The 7839-nt window shown below is 38.3% G+C and overlaps 1 long non-coding RNA gene across 1 annotated transcript; it reads right to left on the minus strand.

Moving 5' to 3' along the window:
* Positions 1–677: 677 nt before the first annotated feature.
* LOC140952713 (uncharacterized) lies at positions 678–4686 on the minus strand. Its single transcript, XR_012167385.1, has 3 exons — positions 4585–4686; positions 2213–2328; positions 678–1635 (listed from the first exon to the last, which is right to left on the minus strand). It is a non-coding gene; the product is annotated as an uncharacterized lncRNA (long non-coding RNA).
* Between the last annotated feature and the right edge of the window lie 3153 nt (positions 4687–7839).

Consider the following 7839-nt stretch of genomic DNA (forward strand, 5'->3'; position numbering starts at 1 on the left):
ACGCCTATACACCCCGTCGATTTTACACAAAAAATCAGTTCCCAAACAAACCAGGATTCCCGTTGCCCGCGTTAATAATTTTAGATTGGTATCCCTACGTTTCTCTGTTCCCTGATTTTTTGTGTAATATCGGTTTTGAGTGTCAGCGGTTTACGCAAGATACGTCTCAACGCCTATACACCCCGTCGATTTTACACAAATAATCAGTTCCCAAACAAACCAGGATTCCCGTTGCCCGCGTTAATAATTTTAGATTGGTATCCCTACGTTTCTCTGTTCCCTGATTTTTTGTGTAATATCGGTTTTGAGTGTCAGCGGTTTACGCAAGATACGTCTCAACGCCTATACACCCCGTCGATTTTACACAAAAAATCAGTTCCCAAACAAACCAGGATTCCCGTTGTCCGCGTTGATAATTTTAGATTGTAGTAGTGTGGACCGCCCTCTCTTTAAGAAATAACCATGATCAATAGAGTTTGCTTGGCAATCCCAAAGCGTGCTGCCATCGCCTGTAGAGATAGGAAGAAACTAAGAAGTTAGCATAAGTTTCCAATTTGAAAAGTATCCGAGTTAGATTGGTATCCCTACGTTTCTCTGTTCCCTGATTTTTTGTGTAATATCGGTTTTGAGTGTCAGCGGTTTACGCAAGATACGTCTCAACACCTATACACCCCGTCGATTTTACACACAAAATCAGTTCCCAAACAAACCAGGATTCCCGTTGCCCGCGTTAATAATTTTAGATTGGTATCCCTACGTTTCTCTGTTCCCTGATTTTTTGTGTAATATCGGTTTTGAGTGTCAGCGGTTTACGCAAGATACGTCTCAACGCCTATACACCCCGTCGATTTTACACAAAAAATCAGTTCCCAAACAAACCAGGATTCCCGTTGCCCGCGTTAATAATTTTAGATTGGTATCCCTACGTTTCTCTGTTCCCTGATTTTTTGTGTAATATCGGTTTTGAGTGTCAGCGGTTTACGCAAGATACGTCTCAACGCCTATACACCCCGTCGATTTTACACAAATAATCAGTTCCCAAACAAACCAGGATTCCCGTTGCCCGCGTTAATAATTTTAGATTGGTATCCCTACGTTTCTCTGTTCCCTGATTTTTTGTGTAATATCGGTTTTGAGTGTCAGCGGTTTACGCAAGATACGTCTCAACGCCTATACACCCCGTCGATTTTACACAAAAAATCAGTTCCCAAACAAACCAGGATTCCCGTTGCCCGCGTTAATAATTTTAGATTGGTATGCCTACGTTTCTCTGTTCCCTGATTTTTTGTGTAATATCGGTTTTGAGTGTCAGCGGTTTACGCAAGATACGTCTCAACGCCTATACACCCCGTCGATTTTACACAAAAAATCAGTTCCCAGACAAACCAGGATTCCCGTTGCCCGCGTTAATAATTTTAGATTGGGGTAAAAGATGTTGATGCGCTCTGTAATGGAACAGAAAAGGAGAAGAAGTTAAAGGTGAAAATGGCGAAAATCTAGGAAGCGGAAGACTTGCAAACTCAAAGCACTCACTTGTCGATGCCGAGAACGAAATTCACTACCGCTAAGAATGTACCTCCGAACATGCAGCAGCTTATACATCAATTCCGCTGTAGTTAGGCAGCGACAGGAACTCTAAAAGAAAGGATAACGAAACGCTGAAATATAGATCGTAGTATTCTTTTTTGTTATGGTTGGGTACATACATAAAGTAGCGATAACGCTGCTTAGGGTTTATAGGAATTTTCGTAGCTCCAGAGATAATTGTATGTTTCATCATTTGCTTCACAGTGCTATGATAGGTAATAGATTATTAGATTTAACGTTTAACCCTTTAAGCCCTAAGAGTGATCAGTATGAAATTTCTGTTTGTAACTGATATCAATGCTTTGTAAAACAGAGTGGTCATGAGAATTATTTTATCAACTTCTGCTCACTACATCTATAGGAAATGAATAGGGGCAACAAATGAGAATTCAGATTTTGATGTTACGGTTTGAAGGGTTAAACGTTCTTCCCTCTACGCAGTCCGCCATACAATGTTGCCCACGACTTGCTCTATGCAGGGTTCACAGCATTAATCAGTAGAACAACAGCAGATCTGACTTGAAGGTCGTACGTGGGTGCGAATCATACCGAGTTGCCTCGTTTGGTCCCCCAAATTTCCTTTATTGAGACTAACGCTCATTAGAGTTTTATGCGTTAAACCTACCAGAAGTTGGAAAGTTATTAGTTCCTTCTGTCCCTGTCAAACTTTCTCATATGGACATGTTGAAATCTGATGCATCGTTCAACTAGACATGTAGCATCATTCCCACCATTTTATTCCTACAAAAAAGACAAAGATGTAAAACATGAACGTTATTCTGGAGAAATAATGTTTACAAAAAATGAATGTATCTGAATCAGTAGCCAATGAGCACTCTGAAGGGAGACATTTGTAGTAGTTGTATATTTGTAGTTTGCATTTGCAGTAGTTGTATTTGTATTTCTGTCCTGTAAAAAGGTTGATTTGCTGGAGAATTTTAAAACTCTTTTTTTCATCTATGGCCTCCCTTTGCTAAATGTAGTGTGTAGTTCCAGAAAATATCCATAATCCCCACGAAGGGCAAGGGAAATTCCGGGGGGAGGGAGTCCAAAAGGAGGCAATTTCCGAGGGAGTTAAGGGTTGCTTACAGAGTTTTTTTCCAGGGGAAAATATAAATATTAAAATATAAATATCAAATGTCAGCTTCTTTGTTGAGCAAGCTATCAACTGTTTCTCTGTTACCAGTCTTCAAAACAAGTATTATTGTTTGTATTGACCATCTTTTATCTACAGTGGGCTAAATGCTTTTTTTCACGGCTTACGTCATAGTTTTCCTTACAGTGTAATACAATTGTCATCAGCTTGTGAGTACACTTCCGGTTACCTAGCTGTTGCTTTATTACACATTTGATCTATCATATTAAATTTGATCATGTTCTAAGCTTTCTTGTAACATGTTCTAACTAAAATGAAGTAATCAAAGTTCACGTGGTGTTTAGTTTGAATGTAGCTGGTTTTTTTGCAGATGACATTACTCCTGTAGTTAGTAGTGTGACGCATCACCTCCATGGTTAACTATTAGCTAACGGTGTCCTGGAGGTTATCAGATGCCGTACAACAAGAAATTGCCAAAAATATTATCAACAACATTCGTGTCCTTCAAGGTGAGGTAGGGATATTTTCTGGAAGTACACAATATAAGATGTCTTCAGTATTTTACAGACTGCTTCAGTGTGGTGCCTTAAGTGATGGCTTTTTACAAGGTTTCCACGGATATCTGTTGCTTTTCCTTTTATCTCAGCACAGAGATACAAAATTTTCTCTTCAAATATCACTAACTCATGAAACATTAATTTTTCAACACCAGAAGAGAAATTTCGTATCTCCAAGCGGTCATGTAATGTTCAATTTATTATGTAAACACCACTGAAACGCCAAACCACTAACATTTTTTTTGGTGTGAAAGGCATGTTTTATAATGTAACCATAGCAACCATGATATTTTCACATTATGAAGATAACAGTCACGTTATTTGGTTGACAAGACATGCAAAAAATTCAAATTCTATGACTGGTGTTTCTCATAATTTTTCTCAAGCTTGTTCATGTTCATTTGGTGATTGTCACCTAAAAATACACGTAATTGGCCTATTTCATTGGATCCTGTACAGTAAATAGTTTTAATGGAGTTTTTACTAGTAGCAGTCATAGCAGTTGCAAGCCAAGTCGCAAGCAGTCATCGCATTAACAACACGCAAAGTCTTGCAGATACTGATGATAATAGATATAGTAGGTGGTCAGCCTAAGGACAACCTTGGAAAATTAATGTTTATCTGGTAAGCTATTTCTGCAGTCACCTTTCAAGCCTCGTAGTAAAAAAAGCAAGAGATAATGAAGGTGTGGGATAAAATTATTTGCTTGCTCACTTTTTGAAATTAGTTTATTTTTGTTATTTCTTTATATTATATAGGTGCAATTTCATATAATCCGTTTCTTATATGAGAATGACGCTCACAATATTGTTTAATGACCAGCTTTTGTACTCACTGGCAATTCACGTTGGAATGTGAAGCACTTTTCCAAAACAAAATTAATGATACTTATCTGAATCAAGAGGCAACAGCAGTACTTTTAAATATACCTGATTTTTGTGGTCTTTTCAGTTACCACAGCCAGACCGAAAAACTGCAGCATCAGTTGTTTAACAACTTTCAGTTTTTATGGTGAGGAAAAATCCAGCGGTTGAGATGTACTTTTCCCAGTATTTCAGGTATTTGAACATTTGTTTGGGAGAAACACGGATGAAACTTTGGCATCCTGCACGTAAAATCAACAGAAGACATGATTCCAACTCTCTTTCAATTAAGAATTTGTAGCAGTGTCCAGTTTTGTGCGTGCCTTCTCCATTGTTCTTCGCATTAGCATTTAGCGGTTTTCATTAGCATATAAGAAACGAGTTATATGAATTCTCTCTATTTAAAGACAATGAGTGGCCCAAAAAGGGATCCAAAAGAGGATCCAGTTATGTCTACACCCATGTAGGATGTGTTACCTACCTCTTCATGATTAATCCACACTTTTAGTTCAGGTTTGCATGCCACTGGCCTCTGAGGATTACATGCTTCATGTTCAATTTGCCATGCACAGACATTTTTCTGGAAAATTAATTGTGTTTTTTTTACTATCAGCTTATCACTTCTATTTAGTGTTAGGTTACAATATTATTACTGTCTAAAATAAGATACTGTATTTATTCGAATAAGCGCCCAACCTCGAATTAGCGCCCACCTCGAATAAGCGCCCATCCTAAAGGCAGAAAAAGCTAATATATAGATTTAGCCAGGGCTAAAAGCGAAGCTCCTATTTATTAACTCGAATTTATTGTTTAAATCAAACAATAAACTTGTTTTCCACAATTTAGTTAACTTTAGAGCACATTCATGTGACTTTTGAGGGAAAGGTTAGGTGATTTTAGAGAAAAGTAATTTGCAAACAGTCCAAGCTAAGAGTGAACTTAATCTTACATTGAGTTGATAACCTTATATATATGTACACCCAAAAAATAGCAATCATCTTCGATCACATTTAAGAGCGCAGGCTCTTGATCACAGTAGATTAGGCCTGGAAAACAAATTCTTGGAAAACAAATCAGGCCGAATTTTTGGCGTTCGACAAGTTTACTTTACAAAATATTGCCAACAAGTCTGGGGACGTGTAACCCAACCTTTTATACTTTTTATACATCACATCTGAGGTGAAACAGTACCATGTGGCGCTGTTTTTATCATACAGACTTCGGACAGAATGCAGTATTTCACAATTTTGCAATACAAACTGCACTCACTCAATATTCAGGACGATCGAAGCATGTGTGGGCTTTTAGCGAAACTGTTAAAAAAATTTCCAAAATCACCTATACGGCTAGCTGGTTCTCACTTTTGACAAGCGCCAAAGTCGACTGTTTAAATTATGATTAATAGAGTTATACGCTTCAACATAATAAAGAATTTATTATATTTATTTTTTATTTAATGGTTTTATAACGATGTGTAATCGTCAAAAGCGTTTGATACGCGCGGCATTTTGACTACTCCTGCATGCAAGCGATGTTCATGAGCGACTGAAAACAAACGGCACAGCGATAAAAATTGCAAACGAGACTACTAACAATCAATAAAAGGAAAATTATTCGGTTAAACATATACAGAGACAACAATTTTCATTCACGAAGACAAGTATTAAAGTGTCTCTGAAAATCCTTGTTTATGTTTTTCATTTTGTAAGCCGGCTTCCCGGTGTTTGCTTTTTCAAAGAAGAACTCGAGGCAAGAAAATTGCTCAAAGCTTTCTTTTACAGCCAGAATTATAACTAAATATTCTTTGGAACGTTTTCTTTCTATTTGTGGTGAGAACATGTCTAAAGGCTTTTTAAAGTTCTATAAGCTTATAATCAAACCTGACACTCGGTCAGATCATTGTCTCAAATCTTACAATTAAAAACGTGTATAAACTAAACAGCCGCATAAACTACGCTCGACTTCATTAAATTAGATATAAAAAACAAACGTACAATAATATTACTCAGGCTTACCATTCGAGAAGCACTGAAATCTATCAAGTAAGGCCAGAATCGCTTCAGACTTTTCAACCCTCTTGCGCATCAAGCAAGGCGAAAAACGAAAACGATGCCATCCGAAATCAGATTTCCGACTTTGACAAGCGACGTATTTCTCAACCAAAAACCCAGTAAACAAACTAGCCATGAATAACAGAAGACTCTTGATAGCAGCTGAATTTCATTTTGTACATTCAGTGGAAAACGACAGTTAAAAACATCACAAGTTGACACAAAACTCTGTCAGCTTCAGCAAAGTAAACAAGTTTCAAGATGCTGCAGAAATTTTCCGCATGAACTCACCTGTCAAATTTTGACCAATCAGAGCATAAAAATTGGACGTAGAGCGTGACCAATGCGTGACTTTGGTGAGAAAAGTCAAAAGCAACTGGCATGTCTTCCCTGCCTATAAAAACTGGCCGAGTTTTAGCTTCCGAGGTTAGTTTGAAATCAACATTTTAATTGTGCGGCACATACAAAACACAACATATTTCATATGAATTAAAAAAAAAATAAACTTGCGCCTGCGATCATTTGAAAACTAGTAACTTGTCAGCGGATAACTTCAAAAAGATATTCAACCTCGATGGGTCGACACCTGAGCCCGCGATAGTGTCAGGTGATACTGGTCAGCAGATACCCTGTTTTGACACCTGTCAATTGATCACAACATTGATCTGCAATATATGTGTGCAATATCAGTCTTCCTGTGCTCCCAAAGTGGCAAGAAAGTGTGAGGATTAAACACTGGTTACCCTGTGATGCGGACGGACAGGCGGGCGGGCGGTGTACGGTCACGTGATTACCAAATTTTCTGGGATGGGTAGATTTACTTACCCATGGTGCTCCGCAGGCGCGCTTCGCACCAGAGCTCTGCTAATAAGCGCCCAGCCTCGAATAAGCGCCCAGCCTCGAATAAGCGCCCACCCCCTCCTCCTCCCAATCAAACTCAAATAAGCGCTCAAGCCTACCCCACCCACTTAAGTGAATAAGTTCCAATAAGAGACTTCCCTCAGGACGGAGTTTTCTTCAGAGTATTTTACAGAAACCTTGCTTTGTTACTTCTTCGCATTTTTTTATTAGCATTTATTATTTTGTTGCAAAATAAACATACTTCACTTGCTGAAAATGGTGAAAATTTAATAAGCGCCCAGCCTCGAATAAGCGCCCACCTCGAATAAGTGCCCACTCTCAAGGTCCAAATATTTAATAAGCGCCAAGGGCGGTTAATCGAATAAATACGGTATTTAATACATTATTTTTAAGGCAACCCAGGTTTCTGCATCAGATTTATTCTAATAAACACAATAAATAAATCTAGAGAATTACTGTAGATGACTGACTGAAGACTCGCGCCTTCGGCTCTCATATTAGCTCCTTTGGGGCTGACAAAAACCTCCCAATTTTCCCTCAGAAGGGGTTGGAATGTCTCTTACTTTAACCTCACCTGCTCAAACGGCCCAGGTAGTTTTCACTCTGCAGCTACACTGGACACAGAACTCACGTGAAGTACCTGAAAAACAAGTAAAAAATACAGACATTGAAAAAATTTCTTGTTTCTCAATCCCACAAGAAACATCAAAGTTTTTAAACGCTTTTACGGTTCATTAAGCACCTTTTCAATTGTACGTTTCCCTTTCAAATGATGGACTTGAATCCGTACAAAATCCGAAACCTTTCACCGAACATCGACTTCG

This window comes from Porites lutea, chromosome 11 (assembly GCF_958299795.1).
Source record: "Porites lutea chromosome 11, jaPorLute2.1, whole genome shotgun sequence".
Lineage (NCBI taxonomy): Eukaryota > Metazoa > Cnidaria > Anthozoa > Scleractinia > Poritidae > Porites > Porites lutea.